Here is a 23,300-nt window from a genome sequence, read left to right as displayed (position 1 = left end):
TGGTCAGTTGATTTCTGGCCAGTTTGGGATCAAGTTGTGCCGACGGAGCTGTGTGACTAAATCCAATAAGGGATGCTGCTCCTGGCAGTTTACTTCATTTTGGCACCAATCTGGCCAGTCGTCATCATCGGTGCTATAAGCCGCAGTGAACCCATGGATTTCTCGAGTTGGATAACGATCCTGATATCTCTTTGTTTCATCATTGCTAACTTCCTTTCACCCCGGCGAGCCACAGATTTCCCCCAGCAGGCTCAAGGGGTGTGTCAAGTCATCTCCTAATGACGCGTCGGGCTGCTCCCCTTTCGGCAGAGGTTAGCGGTCCAGCTGACATTCCCGTACTTGCCTGCATCTTTTGAGGAGAAATGGAAGTTGCACGTCATTGCACTGGTGCCAGTTCCATCCAGTTGCATTTGCCGCCGGAGTTTCAGCGCTGCAAGTAACTGCATTCGGCCTTGAAGAAGTCGCTGCTGGATCTGTTTCTTTATTTTTCAGGTGACAATTTGCGCAGTGACGTGCACACCCTTTGCGTGCCATCCCCTTCTCGGTGATGGGCACACCTTATCCTGTCTCGTTTATGTTATCAGTGAGTGCGTTTTATGCTTTTCTACCGGTGATGCACACACCATGTCATTGCCAAGGTTTGTGTGTCTCCTCAGTGACACACACACTCTCTTCTTGCTATTTACTTAACTGTGACAGACTGATTAGTTACTTGTGTGTCCTCATTCGCATGCACACTCTTTGCTTGCCATTTGCTTCACGGTGACACACACACCTGCTACTTGTCATCTCAAACTACTGTACATTTTTAAGCTCTGTATTTTGTGGTACCCCACTATTTCCTTCGCGCACTTGGCTTTCACACCAAGACTAGTGATAGGTGTGCTGTGTGTTGCATTTTTATTGTATTTTTTTGTTTGCCTGTGTGGTGGTCCTTGTGAACTTTTACTGTGGTAGAAGCTTCTGAGATCCCACTTAGTGCACTTTCTGCTGGTATTACCATGGCCCATGTGTCCCTAGCACACCCTCCCTACATTTGATCCCAACCAGGCTCGTCTCCAGTTCCATGAGAGGATTTGATTATAATGCTCGAAAATTACATTGAAGCATTGGATGGCCAAGAGTTTTGTCCGTCCAGATAAAAGGCATTATTATTGAGTGTATTGGGCACCAAGGGTCAAAGGGTATTTAGATTTCCCCCTGAAGTCACCGAGCATAATGGTCAACCGAATGTAGACATATTTGAAGAAGCTAAATGCAGGTTGAGTGTCAGATTCACCCAAGAAGAGAGCCTAGTTTTGAAATGTTAAAAAGATTTATACTCAACCTCAGAGATGGATGAATCAAGTGAGTTAGTGGCAATATTGCATTACCTTGCCACGCAAGTGAAATGCAAGTTTGGCCTCATGACGGACGAGTTAAAAAGAGCTCACCAAGGACCCTTCCAAAGCCAAAACCAACCTCTGCAATGCCATGACCAACATAGCCAAATGGATGAGAGACACCTGCCTTCAACTCAACTCCAACAAAACTGAAGCACACCTCCACATGGGACCCCGTATGGTGGCCTGCAGAACTTGTACCTACACCCACGCCGACAACCCCGGTATCATCTTCGACAGCCAACTGACCATGAAACGACAAGTCAATGCAGTTGTCTCCTCCTGCTTCCAAATACTTTGCATGCTCTGCGGAACCTTCAGATGGATCCCAACTAAGACCAGAAAGACTGCAACTCAGACTCTCATCACCAGCCGCCTCATCTAAGGCAACGCTCTCTATGCTGACATCTCCACCCAGTTCCTCAGAATACTCGAGATCATGCAGAATGCTGCAGCCAGTCTCATTCTGAACCTCCCCAAATGAGCCTACCTCACTCCTAACATGAGAGACCTCCACTGGCTCCCCACCCAGTCGAGAATTTAGTTGAAGATCCTCATTCATGCCTACAAAGCTCTCCATGACCTAGGACCGGCCTACATCAACCATCAACTAAACTTCCACCAACCCTCTAGAGGCTTACACTCCACCTCACTCGCATTTGCACACAACCTCAGGATTCGTCGCTGCCGCATCAGTGGCTGCTTCTTCTCCTAGATCGCTGCCAAGACCTCGAACATCTTTCCCTCCAGCTCCGTACAGCCCCCTTGCTGGAAGACTTCAGAAAGAGACTCAAGTCTTGCCTCTTCGACTGAGACACAGTGCCCAGATATCTCTATGGCTGACAGTGTTGTGCTGTACAAATGCTGAATGATTAATTGAGTAAACTATAATGTCCCTGTAACCTTTGTTTTTTTTTGAGTGAATTTCTAAGATTTTCAAATTTGATTTCCTATCTTCAACTCTAACCCTTCAGAATGGGTGTGTGAGTGGCTGTATAGGTCATTGAGTGGGTGTCTGAGTGGCTGTATGGGTCTGTGACTGGGTGTGTGAGTGATTATGTGTGTGTCTGAGGGGGTATGTGAGTGGCTTTGTGAGTGTCTGTATGGGTTTGTGAGTGAGTTGTGAGTGGCTGTATGAATCTATGACTGGATGTGTGAGTAACTGTGTGGGTGTGTGAGTGGGTTTGTGAGTGGCTTTATGGGTATGTTAGTGGCTGTATGGGTCTGTACAGTGGGTGGTAAAGGAGACATGGCCTCTGATGGGCTCTCAGCTGCCACTGTGTGGGTATTACTGGTGGCAAAAGGAGGGGTTATTGGCCCCAATGATCCTCAGCATCCAATGGAACTTTTAGCACCCAACTAGTAGTAGGACAGGAGGTGTGTTTGCAGAGTGCTGGAAAAGGGGGTGGGGCCTCCGATGATTTCTCAGCAACCCCCCTGTGTGAGACTTACTGGTGGTACCAGGAGAGGTTATTGGCCCTCAAGGACACTCTGAAGCCAAGGGAACTTCATCCCCCAACAAGTAGTGTACCAGGAGTCACATTTGCAGAGTGGTTGAGAAAGGGGGCAGGACCGGTGACCAGCTCTCAGCAATCCCACTGTGTGGGACTTAGTGGTGTTACAGGAGGGGTCCTTTGCCCCCAATGATCTTCAGCATCCAATGGACCTTCATCCCCCAACCAGTAGTGTGCTGGACAAAGGTGGCGGGCCTCCAACAAAATTTGAGCTATCTCACTGTATGGAACATATCGGTGGTAACAGGAGGGGTTATTGGCACCAAGGCCCCTGAGCATACAAGGGGACATCATAACTCAACCAGTAGTGCACCAGGAGGAGGGTTTGCAGAGTAGTGGAGAAAGGGGCGGGGCCTCCAAGAAGCTCTCAGCAATCCCACTATGTGGGACTTATTGGAGATAACAGGTGGGTTTTTTTAAGTACCCTTAGCATCAAAGCAATAAGTAGTGCACCAGGAGATCCCTTTGAAGAGTGGTGGACAAAAGGGCCTCCGAGAGCTGCATCAGGAAACGCGGTCCCACAGAGGAGAGGAGTCACGCTGATTATCGCGGGTGGATCTGTGTATTTCGGAAAAGGTGAAAAAAATATTTTGATTCATTTTAACATATCAATTTATGCTTTCTCCCCACTTATATCCCCTCCATGCAGTCAGGGAGTTTCTCCTCTGACCCCTCCATAAACTTTACAGCCCAAACTTAAAATATAAAATGTAAAATGACAAAAGCCTCCCTTGTGTCTGGACAAAGCTATACCTCTCTGAAGAGCTTTAATTAGAGCGAATGGTAGCTCGGCAAGGACAGCACTGTGCTAGTCCTATGCTTAAAGACTTTGATGTAGAAATGGCAAAAGACTTTGTCATTTTCTATCTCAGCGTGGATAGCACTGTGCTAATCCTATGCTTAAAAACTTTGATAGAAATACAGACATTTGAGGTGAGCAGATCTAGAGTGTCGCTGGTATTGAGAGTGCTCTAACAGGAGCTGCTTTCCACCTAAACTTGAGAACTACCCAGAGTTCTCTCCTTCTTTTTTGCATAATTTATGCGTCACTCTATGCCTGAAAGGGTTTTGTTTTGACTTAATACTGGGTGCTCCCTTGTGTCTGGACAAAGCTATACCTCTCTTAAGAGCTCTAATTAGAGCGAAACACTCTGTCAGGGTTGCTTTTACTCATTTCAGGTTGGCTTGAGTTGGTATTTTACCAAGTCAAAACTGTAATATTGTGCCTGGAGTGATAAATGGCTTTTGTCATTTTACAGCTCGGCAAGGACAGCACTATACTAGTCCTATGCTTAAAGACTTTGCTGTATAAATGCCAAAAGACTTTGTCATTTTCTATCTCATCGTGGATAGCACTGTGCTAATCCTATGCTTAAAAACTTTGATAGAAATACAGACATTTGAGGTGAGCAGATCTAAAGTGTCGCTGGTGTTGAGAGTGCTCTAACAGGAGCTGCTTTCCACCTAAACTTGAGAACTACCCAGAGATCTCTGAAACCAATCCACACGTATGATCCAGTGAGGCGCTGACTCCATGAGTTGTAATTCAAACAAAATGTATTGTCTCTACTCGCTGCTTAGATGCGTTTCGGCGGCTTGCTCCCGCCTTGTTCACTACATCTGCACAAACATTCTGTCAAAGTATATATACACACATATGATCACTTGTATGGTTAATTGACAGGCAGGTTTCAACTTGATTTTGGTTGCTATGGTTACCTACTTCTAACACATACTGACTGACATAGAAGAGTTCCGATTTTTCACTGTTTCATTAGTCATGGTTTAGTCATGGTTTAGTTTTTTCTTTAGTTTTTGACCCATTAGTTTTTTCCCACACCTCGCACGTGAACATAGTTTAAAGTGCTTTACATTTTACACCACCATGCGCCTCAGTTTATGTCACACAGGTGTTTAAACAAATTAGATTATCAGCAAAATTATTAACAGTGAAATAAAATAAAATTAAATAAAAATACATCTTGCATTTGTACACAAACCACACATGATGTGTAATCATTGCCCTCAGCCCCTCGCTCCTGTATTGCCATTAATGGATATATTACAGTGAATATACATATTGGACATGTATATATATATATATATATATACATATATATATATGTATATATATATATATATATATAGCTTCCATTTTGCCCACAGCTTGAGGACGCGCACTCAACAGAAAAAGCAACTATCTGGCTTTTCGATTCAGAAAAATACCAGCATTTAGTTCCAGCTTCATAAATCCTGTTTCCTGATGTGTTTCGAAGTACAAACTTCTTATTCGTAGGCCATTTTGAAAACTTCACAGAAGACCCAATTACGTACTTGTCTGCATGCATACTAATTAATCTTTGACCCCCGTTGGGCCTATCAGGTGGGTTCGAAAGTTTGGTGAATGCTAGGAGTTGTAGCCTGTATTAGTCCAAATCTTTACCCTCCAGTGGTTTCTGTTTCAGTTTTTTTATGATTTTGTAAATGTTTCTCACCCTCCAGTTGGCCCCAGAGCTTACAGCCAGTTTGTATTTTCTTCATTTTCTTGGCTGCATTTCAGGTTTGGCATAGTTCCAGGCCCAAAGGCATATATGTATAATCTTGCTGGATTGTAAAATCCCGAACGGCATGAATGCTGATGAGGCCATGAGTGTACATCTCTGAACACCATGATAAGAACAGCTCTTAGACGGTCACATATGCCTCCACGCAACCTAAACCTAATCCTAGTGACATCTGATTCACTATCTTACTGTACATACATCTTTTTTTACGCTAGGTGAGGCACACATCAACCTATTTTTTCTTTTTTATTCGTGTTAATTTTCAAAAGAACTTTTCCATGTCTTCCATACTTACGTTTTGTATGTATCAATGCACTGATCTAAATTTTTGTTGGCGATAGGGAACAGACATGCTTAATGTAACAAGACTCAGCCTTAAACACCCGCACCAAGGCCTACTTGGGCAGAACACTTGAGCAAACATATATAGACCCTACCATCCAACACAAGTTCAAGTGCAAAGACACAATACGCAGCAGCGGTATAATTACAATGCACATAATGTTGGGAACAGATGAAGTGGATGGGGAAAAGGAACACAGTAACACAGAAGGCAAACCTAATAGGCCAAACAGGCAAACATGTCAAAGGGCCATCAAGAGTTAGGATCGCAGCTGGATGCGCACGCAACATACACCACCATCATTGCGGTAAGCGGGTGTTTTGTCTATGTCAACTGATGCAATGGGCATTGTACCATCATTTGTGATATTTAAACAAATCATTTTCCCATCACGTTCATATGCAGTAGGAAGACATTATTATGTTTAACGGACAGAAACAGTCACAGTTGTAAAGGTTGCTCGTATATTATGATGCATGCCTTGCAATTTTGTCACAAACTCTTCCATGTCCTTCATTCCCTAACCAGTTGTTCAAGGCAACTCACCTCTCCTGTGTGTCACGAGTGTAACATGATTTAATGGTAACTCACTTCAGTGAATCCAGATGTAGTGAGCAAGGCGGACTCATCTGTCGAAATGCGTCTGGTTGTATCGTTTGGAATAAAATACTTTCTTTGATCTACATCCCACGGAGTTGGTGCCTTTTTGATGATAGGGAAAACAGGATTGGCGGAAAAAAAAATATATATATACATGTGATAAAGGGCACTGTGTGGCCCGAAACGCATCATGGCGGTGGTGCAGGGCGTTATTTAAAAAATAAAATAGTATTGCACCAATTTTGGGTCTGCGTCCGTTGTTTGGAGTGGAGAAAGAGTCACTAAACGGAGTACGCAGCATATATATATATGCATATATATATATATATATATATATATATATATATATATATATATATATATGCAAGTAAATCCCTCCTCAAAAAAGAAAGAAGCAGCAGCCCAGAGGGGAAATGTGGGGAGGGGCTTTATTGAAATAATAGCAGTCTGGTGGCGGCGAATGCATTTCGGCGCATTAGCCTTCCTCAGTGCCCAAACACCTGACCAAAAGTCTCGAAAAGCCAGCCTGCCGCTTGTAGATAAAGGCGCCACTCCGCTCCTCCCCCATGCGATTCCGCTCACCTGTTGCGGTGCGGTATGAATCCGCGCACCACAACCCCCAGAATGCATCATGATTATACACTCCGGGTCGGTGTGATGGTGAAGGGTAAATGTTGTTCCAGAGTGGTGTAATAAATCGGAGGCGAGGAGAAAGCAGCAGGATTTGATAGGCTGATTCGGGTTGTTCCATTAAAACAAAGTCGCTCCTTGGGCCCCCTCAAACTGTCAGTACTTCAGGCAGGGCAAAAATAAGAGCAGGGGCTTGGTGCCCAATGAGAGGTATGCAACCTCAACCATCCTAATCACCATGCAAGAGGGACGGGTCCAGACGAATCCATACCGGGAAACCAAAATAAACAGCCGTGAAGCTAGCCAGATAAGTCCGGACCCTTCGCAACAGGGGCTCACTGCACTGCGCTTCTGGCTGTGCGCAGGAAAATATGCAAGTAAATCCCTCCTCAAAAAAGAAAGAAGCAGCAGCCCAGAGGGGAAATGTGGGGAGAGGCTTTATTGAAATAATAGCAGTCTGGTGGCGGCGAATGCATTTCGGCGCATTAGCCTTCCTCAGTGCCCAAACACCTGACCAAAAGTCTCGAAAAGCCAGCCTGCCGCTTGTAGATAAAGGCGCCACTCCGCTCCTCCCCCATGCGATTCCGCTCACCTGTTGCGGTGCGGTATGAATTCGCGCACCACAACCCCCAGAATGCATCATGATTATACACTCCAGGTCGGTGTGATGGTGAAGGGTAAATGTTGTTCCAAAGTGGTGTAATAAATCGGAGGCGAGGAGAAAGCAGCAGGATTTGATAGGCTGATTCGGGTTGTTCCATTAAAACAAAGTCGCTCCTTGGGCCCCCTCAAACTGTCAGTCCTTCAGGCAGGGCGAAAATAAGAGCAGGGGCTTGGTGCCCAATGAGAGGTATGCAACCTCAACCATCCTAATCACCATACGAGAGGGACGGGTCCGGACAAATTCATACCTGGAAACCAAAACAAACAGCCGTGAAGCTAGCCAGATAAGTCCGGACCCTTCACAACAGGGGCTCGCTGCACTGCGCAGGAAAATATGCAAGTAAATCCCTCCTCAAAAAAGAAAGAAGCAGCAGCCCAGAGGGGAAATGTGGGGAGGGGCTTTATTGAAATTATTGCAGTCTGGTGGCGGCAAATGCATTGTGGCGCATTAGCCTTCCTCAGCGCCCAACACCTGACTAAAAGTCTCGAAAAGCCAGCCTGCCACTTGTAGATAAAGGGGCCACTGCGCTCCTCCCCCATGCGATTCCGCTCACCTGTTGTGGTGCGGTATAAATCCGCGCACCACAACCCCCAGAATGCATCTTGATTATACACTCCAGGTCGGAGTGATGGTGAAGGGTAAATGTTGTTCCATACACTCCAGGTCGGAGTGATGGTGAAGGGTAAATGTTGTTCCAAAGTGGTGTAATAAATCGGAGGCGAGGAGAAAGCAGCAGGATTTGATAGGCTGATTCGGGTTGTTCCATTAAAACAAAGTCGCTCCTTGGGCCCCCTCAAACTGTCAGTCCTTCAGGCAGGGCAAAAATAAGAGCAGGGGCTTGGTGCCCAATGAGAGGTATGCAACCTCAACCACCCTAATCAACATGCGAGAGGGACAGTTCCGGACTAATCCATACCTGGAAACCAAAACAAACAGCCTGTGAAGCTAGCTAGAGAAGTCCGGACCCTTCGCAACAGGGCCTCGCTGCACTGCGCTTCTGGCTGTGCGCAGGAAAATATGCAAGTAAATCCCTCCTCAAAAAGGATCTACATCCCACGGAGTCGGTGCCTTTTTGATGATAGTGAAACCAGGATTCGCGGGAAAAAAATATATATATATGTACATGTGATCAAGGGCACTGTGTGGCCCGAAATGCATCATGGCGGTGGTGCAGGGCGTTATTTAAAAAATAAAATAGTATTGCACCAATTTTGGATTTGCGTCCATTGTTTGGAGTGGAGAAAGAGTCACGAAACGGAGTAAGCAGCATATATATATATATATATATATATATTTATATATAAATATATATATATTGCAACACGCTCCAACTTTGTGTTGTCAGATAAACGGCAAGCACGCAGGTAATCCGATATTTGAAGATTTTTTATTGCAAACCCCCTCACCCCAGACAGACGTGTTTCGCTATCAAAGCTTCGTCAGTGTCAATATATATATATATATATATATATATATATATATATATATATATATATATATATATATATATATTCACTGAAAAAACCATAGGTTATAGACCATATATAGTTAGGAATTAGCATTTACAAAACCTTGAAAATTCACTGAAAAAACCATAGGTTATAGACCATATATAGTTAGGAATTAGCATTTAAAAAACCTTATTTTACTCACACAAAACCATTGAAATTCCATATATAGTTAGTTGCACTAACTATATATCGCGCACCTGCAATCCACTGCTGATGATGTCACATATTACATCATTCATGACATGGTCAGTGACATCACTGATGACATCACTGATGACATCTCAAATGACATCACTGATGACATCACTGATGACAACATCCAGTGACTGTATGTTTCTGTAAAGTTAAAATATATCTTACATATTGAAGAATGAGTGGATGTATAAGTGTCTGGATGAAGGATTTAGTAGGTGCGTGACTGACTGTATGAGTGAGTGATTAAATGTGTCTCACTGAATGCATGGGTTAGTGACTAAACTGTCTTAATTTGTGCATCATTATGTCTGTTGTTCTGTAAACTGCTGCATGTGTTGATCATTAGCTATACGAGAGGCTATATGTGTTATTAATTGCTTGCCCAAGTATTTCTATGGGAGATTGAGTTTGTGTGGGGGTGGCTGAAAGGTGTGTGACTCTATGCATAGATGTGTGAACAGTTTATTCACTAGGTGTATGAGTTCAAGAGTGCATGTGGAAACAGCTACATGGGCAGTTGACTGTGTGCATGAGTGTATTGATGAGTAAATGGATATCTCAATGCTACATGTCATAGTAAGTACATATGTAAAACACAGTACATGTGAGAGTTGGCATATATAAATAACTGTGCATGAGAGCCACCGAATGAGTGAGTGGTTGTATCGATCATTGTGAACTTGTATCAGGGATTGTATAAGAGAGTAAATATGTGTTAGTATATGTTTCAATAAGTAAGGTGTGTTTAACTGTATAGTTGAAGAAATGGAGATGAGATTGTTTCTTTGCATGACTGACTGGGTGTGTGAGTAACTCCATGGATGAGTGGAAGTGTGTGAGTGTCTGTATACACTGAGTGTATCTAAGATTATATTAGAGTCTGAAGAGGTTTATCGTATTAGCACAAGAATGATGTCAAATGAGATGTCATTAGTGATGTCATCAGTGATGTCATTTGAGATGTCATCAGTGATGTCATCAGTGATGTCACTGACCATGTCATGAATGATGTAATATGTGACATCATCAGCAGTGGATTGCAGGTGCGCGATATATAGTTAGTGCAACTAACTATATATGGAATTTCAATGGTTTTGTGTGAGTAAAATAAGGTTTTTTAAATGCTAATTCCTAACTATATATGGTCTATAACCTATGGTTTTTTCAGTGAATTTTCAAGGTTTTGTAAATGCTAATTCCTAACTATATATGGTCTATAACCTATGGTTTTTTCAGTGAATTTCAATGGTTTTTTAATAGCAAATATCATAAGCTGTCGAATGTCAAGTACGTGGTAAGTGAAAACATTTTCGTGTTTATGCACACTGATCTGCTTTGAATGGTGCCCCCCCCCCTCATTTCTATTAGGAGTACTCTCTCTTTGCAGATAGTGAAAGGTAGTTAACGCAGGTCTTTGCCCCCATTGTAATCCGTCGTGCCTGCTTCTCTCTCCATTTGATTCATTGTTATCCAAGTATTTACTGTTTTAGAATTAGTTCTCTTTGGTTCATTCTCTATTTACAAACAAACACAGAGTCGCAATACTCTGTTTAGTCTTTGCAGATAACGAAAAATCGTGTATAAAAAAAAGAAAAGGAATCGAGCAAAATCAGTAGGCCACTAATGGGATCTCTTTTTGACCTCGCTAAAATAGAAACATTAGGAACAACCCCTCATGACAAATACAAAACTAGTGAGATGAACTGAACTCCACACAATGATGGCTGCAAAACAGCTCGGCTCCGCCACCCACCCCGCCCAAAATAACGATAAAGAACGGCTGCCATGATTGGTTGCGGAATGACCACGACGGAGCTACGAAATGGTGCTGCTCTCATGCTAACCCCAGCTTCAGTCTGAAACATCCAGAAACACTGTAGACTACCAATTCGATCAGTTCCGGTAGCGCCCCAATGTAACCCGGTAGAGAAGAACTAGCCCTCCCCTCTTTGACTGATGGTTCTTGTTGCCTGTCCCTTCTGTTGTCATTTAACAGAACTATTTAGCCTGCTGAAAGGGGTTGTGTTCCGACCGCTGGTTGGTGGAGACATTTTGACTATATTCTGTACCTGCGTTGTCGCGTAATGCGTCATATGACGCGCCGCGTTAGCGCATCCGGAAGTCATCCGGGGCGCGCAGCGCGTAACGTAAGCATAACAAGTCATGTGACTTGTTAATAAAACTTTTCATTGGTTCATTTTACTTTTCTTATTGTAATGATGAAAGGCTTGGTCATATGACCTAAAAATTACGCTTTTCATTACTTCCGAACATTATTTTTTCTTAAATATATGTTATAATGTTCCAGGCTAATGTACTTTCCCGGAAATTTTACAACTGTCCTGCAAGTAAAATATATTCTTTTTTCGAGAAAAAGAGCGTTTCTTCGTCCCATGACGGAGCCGTTGAGCAAAAGAGGGTCGACCTGCTGTCTTAGTCGCCGATACGCCTGAATATGAGATTCTTATCGATCACTTTATGTTGCAGGAATAGAAAACACAACAGCCCTTGACCATTTATCTTTACTGCGTTCCTTCGTATTATACCTTTTACCCTTCATGTAATTGGTCTGCTTTATTTCACTTGCCTTTTAATGATTCTAAAACAGTGACTATTATTAAAAACTTTACCAATGTATATACTACTACCATGTTTTCTTTTAAAAACCTTTATTGTGAAAATTTCATTATACAAATACGAGCCTATAACCACGTGGGCCGGCCACGGAGCAAACTGTAATCGTATATGATGAATAGACATTTACACTGTAGAGGAACGTAACGGGCGGGCCATTAGGTTGCAAGAACTAAGGTGTCTAACAGTTACGGAATCGGTGGACGTACATTTTATAATTAAAATACGACAGGGCCAGTTACAATAAAATTATCTAGATATACATTTGCGGGCAAGTACCATGGGTGACGTTAATTCGAACTTTCAACAGTACAGTAATCAATAACACATCAGAACTTAATATCAATAGGGATGTCGAAATATTCAATCAATTCTCGTCCCCGCCCGCCATGTGCTTCAAAACTGCATACGTATCTCGTGATTTCAAGGTTCTGCAACCAGTACACAACAAGGAGTTACGAGTCCCATTTATTCTGGCGCCATTTTGGGCGAGGACGGGCAGGTCCAGGATATAGTCAAAATGTCTCTACCAACCATCGACTATGATGATGTTCATATGCTGTATTTATTAGAGTAACACTCATCTGTCCACATGAAATTAATTTGCCACAATCTAAACATGTCATTTTAATCTTTCCAAAGTTCTTCTAAATATTTGGGACCGTTTCCCTTGCCTCTGAAGCTCTCAGTGCCACTTCTTTGATGAATGTACTAGCAGGTCAGGGGTTCTCCTCCAAATCTCTCTTTTATGCAGCACTATAATTAATTGGTGCCACCTCTCCATATGACGATGCATGGTATAGTTACCACAACTATATTTTTTTTCGGTTCCTCTGGAGAGTTCATCGTGGCAGATGAAGCGTGTAACGTACCGGGCATTTACCTTTTTTTGCATGTACAGGAAAGGAAAAAAAAATCGAGCGTCCGAGTTCTAAGGTGTCCCAGGGCCATTTTGGTGGACCAGGCCCAAATCCAAAGAACAGCTATCTCACAGGCTAATGGGGCGACCCACGCCGAGTTTCAGCATTGTAGGATGACCACACAAGTACAGCAACTTGCTAGACATCACCTCGGTGCCATCCGGATCTCGGCGCCCCACTGCAGATGAAGTGCCTCTCAACTATGAAACCACCACGGTGACATCCGGATCTTGGCGCGTTGTGCTGCCTTCGGCCTATTCGCACATCGGTCCGCTACTGATGCCATCTCACAGGCTAATGGGGCGACCCACGCCGAGTTTCAGCATTGTAGGATGACCACACCAGTACAGCAACTTGCTAGACATCACCTCGGTGCCATCCGGATCTCGGCGCCCCACTGCAGATGAAGTGCCTCTCAACTATGAAACCACCACGGTGACATCCGGATCTTGGCGCGTTGTGCTGCCTTCGGCCTATTCGCACATCGGTCCGCTACTGACGCCATCTCACAGGCTAATGGGGCGACCCACGCCGAGTTTCAGCATTGTAGGATGACCACACCAGTACAGCAACTTGCTAGACATCACCTCGGTGCCATCCGGATCTCGGCGCCCCACTGCAGATGAAGTGCCTCTCAACTATGAAACCACCACGGTGACATCCGGATCTTGGCGCGTTGTGCTGCCTTCGGCCTATTCGCACATCGGTCCGCTACTGACGCCATCTCACAGGCTAATGGGGTGACCCACGCCGAGTTTCAGCATTGTAGGATGACCACACCAACTTGCTAGACATCACCTCAGTGCCATCCGAATCTTGGCATCTCAACGCCTAGTGGTATCTTCCATACAAAAAATATTGTTACGCTGCCTTTGGCCCCATTCGCACATCAGTCCGCAACTTAGACATCACCTCGGTGCCATCCGGATCTTGGCATCTCAGCGCCTTGTGGTGTCAGTCAGAAAATATTGTTGTGCTGCCTTCGGCCTATTCGCACATCGGTCCGCTACTGACGCCATCTCACAGGCCAACGGGGCGCCCCACGCCGACTTTCAGCATTGTAGGATGGCCACACCAGTGCGGCAACTTGCTACACACCACCTCGGTGCCATCCGGATCTTGGCATCTCAGCGCCTTGTGGTGTCTTCTACACCGGAAATATAGTAGAAAATATTGTTGCGCTGCCTTTGGCCCCATTCACACATCAGTCCGCTACTGACACCATCTCACAGGCCAACGGGGCGCCCCACGCCGACTTTCAACATTGTAGGATGGCCACAGAAGTGCGACAACTTACTAGACACCACCTCGGTGCCATCCGGATCTTGGCGCGTTGTGCTGCCTTCGGCCTATTCGCACATCGGTCCGCTACTGATGCAAACTCACAGGCCAACGGGGCGCCCCACGCCGACTTTCAGCATTGTAGGATGGCCACACCAGTGCGGCAACTTCCTACACACCACCTCGGTGCCATCCGGATCTTGGCGCGTAGTGAAGCTGCAGCAGCTGCAAATAAGCTTCAGACAGTGTTACAACCGCTGCTCAGAACTCTCAACTATGACACCACCTCGGTGCCATCCGGATCTTGGCGCGTTGTATTGCCTTCGGCCTATTCGCACATCGGTCCGCTACTGACGCCGCCTCACGTGCCAACATATTTTCTCCGCATTTTATACCCTATGCCGCATAACAGGTCATGTGACTTGTTTATAAAACTTTTCATTGGTTCATTTTACTTTTGGTTTCCTAATGATGGAAGGCTTGATCATATGACCTAAAAACAACACTTTTCATTGGATGAAAACTTTTTTTTTCCCCCAAACGATGAAAGCCCCACCTTGTTTCTGGATGTTTCAGACTGAAGCTGGCGTCAGCATGAAAGCACCACCATCTCGTAGCTCAGTCGTGGTCATTCCGCGAGCAATCATGGCAGCCGCTCCCCACCAGAAGCCTGCAGGAGTCGGAGCCCCCAAAACGTTTGATGAATTCTCAAGGCGGAGGGGACGCTTTCGAGAATGGGGTCCAAGACCTAGCAGACAAGCGTCCGATTTCCAAGGTGTCCCAGGGCCATTTCAGTGGACCAGGCCCAAAAAGGAAACAGCCTGCCGCCATTTTGAGAGTCCTGTGACAGCCGCCTATCGCTGCACCGCAAGAGTGAGCGCAACTCAGCTGAATGGCGGATTTTGACACAGTGGACCAAAAGCGGACGGAATGGCAACTGAAACGGTAAAGGGGCGCCCCACTAAAACAGATGAGACTCCACCTGGAGAGGCCCGTTCACGCCGCCTCCCCCGGGGCGCTCCACGCCGTTATTCGGAGCAGCATTGTAGGATACCAAAACCAGTGCGGCAACTTACTGGACATCACCTTGGTGCCATCGTTCTGCTGCCTTGGAACTATTCGCACAACAGTTTGCTACTGATGACCCACCCCCCGCGACGCCCCACGCCGTTATTTGCTGGGTGGCAACTTACTAGACATCACTTTCGTGTCATCTAGATTTCGGCGCGTTCTGCTGCCTTGGAACTATTCGCACAACAGTTTGCTACTGATGACCCACCCCCCGCGACGCCCCACGCCGGAAATCTGGACGTTGTGCTGCGTTGGGACTATTCGCACAGCCGACCGCTACTTCGTTGTTTTTCTCTAAAAATGTTTATATGTTATTACTATTTTTGTTTTCTTGTATATATTTATAAATTATTAAAGTTTTATAATCTTACTACTTTGTCGGAGTGCTATATATTTTTAATGTGACACATAATTGTAAAAACTTTGATGTACAAAGAGTCATCCCTGGAATCTTCCGCTTCACGCTCGGTCCCCTCCCCAATCACAATACAGGATGGTTTTCAGATAATAGCAACGCTTCTGCTGTGACGGATCTCATCGAGTGTGGGCCTTGATCTACTATAACTCCTTTGAAAACGGGTGATTCTTTACAGCTGTGGCCATAAACTACATCTGCAGGGCTAGCTGATAGCCTAGGACCGGCCTGGACAATCGGACACAGAGGAAAAGGAGTGTCAGAGGGTGCGGTAGTGAATAGGGCGAAAGGGAGGTGTCGGGCGGGCACAGGGTGTGATTCTCAGGGAAGAACAGCGCAGATGGGGGGAGGTTTATTACCCATGCATAAAACAGAGAGCGGGGGTGACCACTGCCTGGGGGAGATGCTTGCGAGGGTGGGGAGCCATGCTAAGGATCGACAGCGTGCACAGAGTGGATCTGGTCAAGGCATCTAAAATGGCTGCCGTGCACGACAAAAGTGTGGCATTTGAAAAAAGACAAGATGGCGCACACAATGTTTTTCAACAATTCCTGATTTCCTTCGAATCGAACATTAACAGACGTTGGGGCATATTACCAAAGTTAAGCGATATTTATCCCTAACAATGCATTGCAAAGATTTTTTTACCGTCAGAAATTATCGCAGATAAACCTTGCTATTATCAAGGTTTATCGCAAATACGATAAAAAACGAGCGCAATGCATTAATATCGCTGAAAACTCCGCGATATTCATGCATTACCGAGCTAATGCTCTTAGCCATGTTATCCACCTCCCATTGGATAACATGGCTAAGAACTGCTCAGTCCAATAGATGAGGGGATGCACACCCATTCTTTTTCATTTTGTGTTCGCAATTGATTCAGCCTTTGTAAAGTTTTAATAAATGATTATTCACCATGTAACAAGAAGAGATATAGCGCTTAACTAAGGACATGCATCTTGGGACTTGCAGTTGGTAATGATGAAAAGGCACAAGGGGGTGGGGATTAGTAACGTGCACGTGACTGGGAGGGAAATTTCTTTGGCAGTGTGATTTAAGAGGCAGGTGTTAACAGACAAGGGATCACAGCTTGGGGAGGAAAGGAGCGGACTGCAGCTTTTAAGCTTTATCACAGCAGGTATGGAATAACGCTGCGTAGGAGACACGCTGTTGGACTTAATAAGCATATAAAAGTGAACGAGTAACTCTGCTGCTTTAACATCATGAGAATATTTGAAGATGATAAAAATATGCATGTTCTACAAGTTTTAAACCTGCACATTAGCGGTAATATGGTAGTCAGCACGGGTTGAGAGAGGGATGTTTCACAGATAACAGGAGGGTTGGGGGAAGGGCACAGGAAAGTAACACGTAGTGATTGGGACCACCTGGGAAGTGCAACATGAGATATAGGAATGGAGAGCCACTGTGGGTGACGGTTACAATCCAAGGAAGGGAGCCTTTTGGGTAGATTAAATAAGGAAGGATATGCAAAGTAAGATGAAATATGTGTAATAACAAATGATTTAGGAAAAGCGTAACATTTATAAAATTCTGTATACATGTACTTGCAAAATATTGGTGCTAATGGTAATTTTTTATCATTTGTAGTGACCCCCGAAGAAGGGCCCTATAAGGGCCCGAAATGCATTGGGTTTTATTTTAAATAAAAACTGCCTGTGATGAACACAGCATCAATCATATTCTTTCAAGAGGCCAGGATCGGCACTGTTTGAATATAAGAAAACTGAAAATTGGCATATGAATGTGTTCCGTGGATTTGGATAAAATAATATGATAAATGAAACTAACATAAAAAAGTGACAAAACTAGAACAAAAATCGGGATTACTACAGAAAAATGGTTAAAATACCTTCGAAACTGACATGCACGCCAGGGGCGGCATGACGCTGTGCAAATGGCTCATGGAGCTTAATGTAGCTCCACTTCACTTGTTAAGAACTGCTCAGGGCAGCTGTTACTTTTTGGAGATATTCGCGCTTATCTCGAATATTTCCAAAAGTTGATAATAGGAGATAGCGATGTTAGCGACTGTTTCCAGTCGCTAACATCTTGGCATGCCCACTTTGCATGTCATTAGTGATAAATATCACTCACATGCAAAGTGGGACCCAAGATGGTCGCTATCTCCTACTAGCCGTCGCTAACTGGTGTTAGCAACAGCTAGGTAATACAGATATAATTTTATCTCCGCGAAGCGGAGCGCTGTTACAGATATATATCTTGTTTTTGAACGTTAATTTCTCAAAATGCACTGAAGCACATATATTGAGACATAGCAAAGGCACATCGGGCTACCAGTCCCTAATATTTTACCAAGTTTCGTGCAAATCCATTCAGCCGTTCGATTATTATTATTATTTTTTTTTTTTGCCCCGCGGGGCCCTTTTAAAACCTCCACATCAAACCTAGGGGGTCAGCGAGGATCTACTATGCCCCCTTATGGTCATCAGCCGTTCGATTATTATTATTATTTTTTTTTTTTGCCCTGCGGGGCCCTTTTAAAACCTCCACATCAAACCTAGGGGGTCAGCGAGGATCTACTATGCCCCCTTATGGTCATTTGCCCCTTCGCTTTGGCCTCCTCTTGTCTCTCGATCCTACCGAGAGACAAGATGGCGGCCGCTACGTACTGTTTGGAATGTTTACAGACACCGGAGAGCCAATCAGCTTCGCTTCGCAAAGCTCCGTAACGCGAAAAGTACGCGAAGCGGTGCGCTGTTACAGATATATATCTTTTTTTGAACGTTAATTTCTCAAAATCCACTGAAGCACATATATTGAGACCTAGCAAAGGCACATCGGGCTACCAGTCCCTACAATTTTGCCAAGTTTCGTGCAAATCCATTCAGCCGTTCGATTATTATTATTATTTTTTTTTTTTGCCCCGCGGGGCCCTTTTAAAACCTCCACATCAAACCTAGGGGGTCAGCGAGGATCTACTATGCCCCCTTATAGTTATTTCCCCCTTTGTTTTGACCTCCTCTTGTCTCTCGATCCTACCGAGAGACAAGATGGCGGCCGCTACGGACTGTTTGGAATGTTGACAGACGCCGGAGAACCAATCAGCTTCGCTTCACAAAGCTCCGTTGCGCGAAAAGTCCGCGAACCAGAGCGCTAACCGGTCCGCTGTTACAGATATATATCTTTTTTTAAACGTTAATTTCTCAAAATCCACTGGAGCACATATATTGAGACCTACAAAAGGCACATCGGGCTACCAGTCCCTACAATTTTGCCAAGTTTCGTGCAAATCCATTCAGCCGTTCGGGCTAAAAGTGAGGCAAACCGCCCTATGGAAAACTCAATGTTAAAAACACGTTTTGGGACCCCCCTTTTTTCTCGGCCCCCCCTTGACGAACCCCCCCCAAATTTTCAAAGGCTGCTCAGAAACGAAATGTGCCATTTTCCTGAAAATTTCAGCCAATTCCGTCCACAAACGGCAAAGTTATTAGACATAGAATTTTCAAAAAACCCATAGAGAAAAAATCCTAACTATATATACCTACTGGCGACCGCCAGTAGGTAATATATATATATATATATATATATATATATATATATATATATATATATATATATATATATATGTATTACCTACTGGCAGTCGCCAGTAGGTAGTTATAGTTAGGACCTATTACCCAAAGGGATCCGCAACATTCTTTTTGGAATAACTTTGGTGGCGATTGACGAATCTGCGTGAAATTTTCCAAAATTTTGGCCAGCTCTGGTCCGCTCCTATCCTGACAGTTTCACGATGATTCATTAAGCGGGGGCCGAGAAGAAAGGGGGTTCCAAAACGAGTTTTCCCCATGCAATTTCCCATAGGAGCTTTAGCAGCAGCTACAGCCCAAACTGCTGAACGGAATTACACCAAATTTGGCAAAGAGGTAGTCCTTGGTTCAGACTCACGCCCTTTGCTTATTTGGTGTAAATCTGTTCAGTAGTTCCTGAGAAAATTACAGTTAAAATAATTTATATATTTATGGGCTCAGAGGGTCCACGTACCCTAAGCGAAGCCTACGTGCACCCTGCTGTGCACATGCTGTATTTTAATTGGCTGTCAACACTCCAAATCAGGAAGTGTTGGCAGCCATCTTGTGCCTCGGTAGAACCGAGGCACAAGAAATCCAAAACAAACGCTGCAAAACACGAAAAGGGGGCAGGGTAGACACCCCCTAGGCCTGTTCAGGGGGTCCCAGAAAATGTATTTGTTTTTTTTAAATCACAGGATGCGCATAGGAGCTGCGCATCCTAGCGATATAAAAAAAAGAAACGCGGTCTCCCGTGGTAAATATGGTAATTTGAAAAAAAAATTGTCGGGGGGTTCCAATCCCCTCACACTGCCCCGGGGACTGCCACCCCTTGGGCTCCAACTTAATATAGGCTGGGGGGCTCACGGGCCCCCCCCGCAGCCCCAAGGACCGCCACCCCAGGGCTTCTATAAAATGGATGGGGGGCTCTCAGGCCCCCTCAGCCCCGGGGACCACCATCCCCCGGGGTTATAATTCAATATATGCGGGGGGCTCACTGGGCACCCCGGGGACCACCACACCCTGGGGCTTCTATCCAAAGGGTGGGGTGGCTCTCAGTAAAAGGAAAAGGAAGGGGGTCACCCAGCCCCTCTTTCAATTTTTTTTTTTTTTTAAAAGACACGATCGTCCCTAGGCCCTGCCCCCTCACAAACACACTCTGCAAACAAACCCAGTGGCGCATTTTAAATTGGGTAATTAATTCCCCTGCAATACTTGGTGTCCCTGGGGGCCAACTAGCCCACCAGGTACCTCCAGTAAGCGCCACAGGGCTGCGTTGCAGAGAGGTGCTCCAGGCCACGTCCCTTTTTACACCTCTCTGCAATGCAGCCTTCTGGCACTTACTGGAGGTACCTGGTGGGCTAGTTGGACCCCCAGTATTGAAGTGAAATGAATTCCCCAATTTTTGCACATGTGTGCAAACACACCCTGTGGAGTGTTTAAGTTGGGGAATAAATTCCTTGTCAATACTGAGGGTCCCTGGGGCCCAACTAGCACACCAGGTACCTCTAGGAAGCGCCACGGAGCTGCGTTACAGAGTGTTGTAAAAAGGCGCATGGCCGCTGAACACCTCTCTGCAACGCAGCCCCCTGGCGCATACTAGAGGATCCTGGTGGGCTAGTTGGCCTCCAGGGGACCTCAGAATGCAAGTGGACTTAATCCCGCAACTTAAAACGTGCCACAGGGCGTGTTTGCACACATGGTACCTCAGGCCCCACCCCTTTCCTTCAACATTGTACAAATATTCCTCTAAAATCAGCCGAACTACGAATTCAGATCTACTCACCTGTTATCAGGAGAGAACCGAGTGTGGCATCTTTTAGCCCAGCACTGACCCTAAAAAGTAATTCTAAGCATACTTACCAGTAACTTGTATTTCTTACCATAGGAATACATTGTGTGGTTTTCAGCAGAAAAGTTTCTAAGTGTTCATTTTTGAAACATACAAATATTCCTCTTAAATCAGCTGAACTACAAATTCTGATTTACTCACCTGTTATCAGGAGAGAGGTCAGTGCTGCATCTTTGAGCCCAGTACTGATCATGAAAAGTAATTCTAACAGTACTTACCAGTTACTTGAATTTCCTTCCATAGGCTAACATTGACTGGTTTCACTTGGAACGTCATCTAAGTGTGGAGTTTTTGAACTTTAAAAAAGTCCTTTAAAATCAGCAGAACTACGAATTCCGATTTACTCACCTGTTGTTAGGAGTGACCTCAGTGCTGCTTCTTTGAGCCCAGTATTGATCCTGAAAAGTAATTCTAACCGTACTTACCAGTAACTTGTATTTCCTACCATAGGAATCCATTGCCTGTTTCTCATCAGAAAAGTTTCAAAGTGTCTATGTTCACAAACTAAAAATATTCCTTAAACTTGCCTGTATGACTTAAACGTATTCTTTCAACTGTTTGCAGTAGATGCACCAGTGCTGGATCCAGGATCCACCACTGAGTAAGAAAAAGTAACGGTAACACTACTTACCTGATAAGTGAATTTCCTCCTATAGGATAACATTCGCGATTCTATGTGAAAAAGTTTCTGTCATTTTTTTAAGTACAATAATATTCCTTAAAAATCACTACTGTAACCAAAACTATTTTACTCAACTGTTTACAGGTGATGTCTCAGGACTTAATTTAGGATCCAGTCCTGTGGTCGGAAAAGTAATCCAAAAAGTAATTAATTGCATTTACCTAGAAATTCACATTGACCTCAATGTTGCATTGTGTTTGAAATTGAGTTGCCCAACTGTAACTACTGTACTTAAAAGTCTATTGCCTATTTGCAAAGTATTTAAACTAAAGTAATTCATTCTGAGAAAGTATATTTTGTAATGTAATGTATAATGTAATTATAATGTAATTTAAAAAATAAAATATCTAAAAATAAACTGTTTAAAAAAATGTAGAAAATCAGTATAAAAAAAATAAAAATAACAATTAACACCTTTAAAAATTGTCATTTACAAAACCTTTGAAATTCACGGAAAAAACCATAGGTTTCAGATATGTTATAGTTAGGAATTGCATTTAAAAAACCTTTGAAAGTCTCTGAAAAAACCATAGGTTTCAGACATGTTATATTTAGGAATTAGCATTTAAAAAACCTTAGAAATTCACTGAAAAAAACATAGGTTTTAGGGGTGTTATAGGTAGCTGGACATTTTATTCGTATAAAACCATGGAAATTCCCCTGTTATAGTTAGTTGTATTAACTATAACTCGCGCGCACGCACTCCACTGCTGATGATGTCACATATTATATCATTCAGGACATGGTCAGTGACATCACTGATGACATCACTGATGACATCTCAAATGACATCACTGATGGCATCATCCATGTGACAAACTGATACACCTCATCGAACAGTAGCATAACCTTTCAACACTCATTATAAAATATGGAGTATCATGTTTGAAACTATTGACACACCAATACAAGTTTCTAAAAACCCACTTAGTGATTTCTACATCTACTAACACATCTAAACACTTACGTATACATTCAGTCATACATGCTAACAAAGATCAATAGAATACTATTAAATATACTTATACACCTACAACAACATTACACACCAGAACACATCCTATTCACTTATGCAGACATCCTACTCACTTATGCAAACAATTGATCATACTTATATTTACTAAGCCACACACTTACACAAACACCACTTTATTCATTCATATAGTTAGAAAGTCATACTTAGTGTGTTATAAAATCACTATTACAAGTATCTCCTTCGGTGCTAATGACAAGCTCAGCTCGTCATGAGGCACAGTGGAGCTGTGCTCATGACGAGCTCGTCATAACTGCCGTGGAATGCCCACGCGGGGATAATTCCACTCCTGTGCGGGGCGTTCCATTAAGTGGGCGGAGTCATGACGAGCTGAGCTCGTCATGAGCACAGCTCCACTGGGCCTCATGACGAGCTGAGCTCGTCATGAGTACTGCGGTGCCGTGCGCGGCCCCCTGTGCCACTGGGGAATTAGCCCCACGGCAAAGAGGGTT

The sequence above is a fragment of the Lissotriton helveticus genome, chromosome 3_1 (assembly GCF_964261635.1).
Source record: "Lissotriton helveticus chromosome 3_1, aLisHel1.1, whole genome shotgun sequence".
NCBI lineage: Eukaryota > Metazoa > Chordata > Amphibia > Caudata > Salamandridae > Lissotriton > Lissotriton helveticus.
This window is presented reverse-complemented; position numbering follows the sequence as displayed.